Raw genomic sequence first — 1,794 nt, 5'->3', positions numbered from 1 at the left:
AAGAGAGAGAGAGAGAGAGAGAGAGAGAGAGAGAGAGAATGTTATACGGAGCGGGTTGTTCAAGCTCGTAAAGTATGTATTTACTAATGTCTTGTCTTGTTGTGTGTATGCGTGAGTGCACCTAACCTTTGTAACATTGCACTGCAATTGTTAAGGACCAAGACATATTTCTCCCTGTAAGATGAATAAAGATTGTCTTTGTCATTGACATCGAAAACACACTAATCGGCTAAGAACGAGTCGGTGCTGTTCAATTTAAAGAGACAGTAATCGGCTGGAACCGTGTCTAATGAAATTGAACACACTCTAAACAGTAGATACAGCACCAGCTAAGTTTGGAAACAATAAGCTGCTAAAAATGCGTTGGTGCAAGATTAATACTGGGTGGCCAGTGCAACAATCGGGTCGGGTCGGGTCGATTAACAAGCCAGATTGAGGAAGCAAACCGGCTATCGTGGCACAAGACGATCGCGCCTGACTCGTAGCTCAAACACAAACCGGATCGCCCCCCGACCCGACACTACCCCCACTTGATCCCATCTGCAATGGGAACCCCGTTTTGGATGTAAAACTCATTAATCGGTTGGGAACGCATTGATTAAGCTATCCATTAATCGGTTGGGATCGCTTGGGTTAATTCTGAACACACACCAGTTGAAATGCGTCAGTTACGCTTGATCGAGGACAGACTTACGAGTTTGTATGAGTCGGTTAAACTTGGAAACACACTAGTCTGTTGGGTACTTGTCAATTAACCTTTAGAACACACAATTCACACCAGAATCAATTGCATGTTGTGTGGATGGGGGCGTAAAACACATAAACAAAATAATTATTTTCATTAATTTATGTTTGCTCTCCTTCACTTGCTCTTTTCCCAACTTAACCCTAGGTTATTTAAATTAAGCTATCCACTCATTCATCTATCTACACACTCAGTCTCCCGTTTAAGAACCTATTCACTCTTTCATTCATCTACGTGTTTTTGTTTTCCTTCCTTCGTTCGCTCTTTTATAAACACATTCAGTCTCATTCTTTTTTTCCTAATTGCTTCTCAGCCTTTGTTCCAGATAATTGTGTGGCAACGCGGTGAAATCAGGCACTCGTAAAAAATGAAAATGAAGAAACCAACAATATTCCGCCCGTAGGGGCAATTTTTATTATTTGTGTGGCTCAACACCTTTCATATCTGCCTCAAGACACATTTCCGTGTCCATGTGATTGATAAAAAGGTGTTCAAAGAACGACAAAATGTAAACTTGCAATTTCCAAGGACTCTTGAGCTATGAAAGTCACCAAACTCTAGTTACCATTTTCAATACCAGCCCCCCTCCTCCCCCCATACTTCCTTCAATCGCAAACACTGTATTTCTATTCAAGATAAATGCTTTTTTATTCATCAAAAGCAAGATAAACGGACAAGCTGCAAAATTATGTCGACAACGTCGTATTCTCAAAAACTGACCAGCGCCTGATTCCACCGTGTCGTGACACTATTATGTAATCTTCAAATTTTAGCCTGAGGGTTTTATAGAGTGTAAACGTCATTGGTCCCCCCCCTCTCCCCTTCTCTCTCTCTCTCTCTCTCTCTCTCTCTCTCTCTCTCTCTCTCTCTCTCCTAATTCTGCCCCGCCTATCATCAGTCTTTCTTTGACTCTCGCAACTCAACTCGACTTAGCGATGATGGAGCTTACACACCAATACTCGGGCTACAATAATAGCTTACTACTACTACTACTACTTCTTCTACTACTACTACTACTACTACTACTACTACTACTACTACTACTACTA

The sequence above is a fragment of the Aplysia californica genome, unplaced genomic scaffold (assembly GCF_000002075.1).
Source record: "Aplysia californica isolate F4 #8 unplaced genomic scaffold, AplCal3.0 scaffold00049, whole genome shotgun sequence".
NCBI classification, from domain to species: domain Eukaryota; kingdom Metazoa; phylum Mollusca; class Gastropoda; order Aplysiida; family Aplysiidae; genus Aplysia; species Aplysia californica.
The sequence above is the reverse complement of the archived record's forward strand: the minus strand, read 5'-3'. Positions refer to the sequence as shown.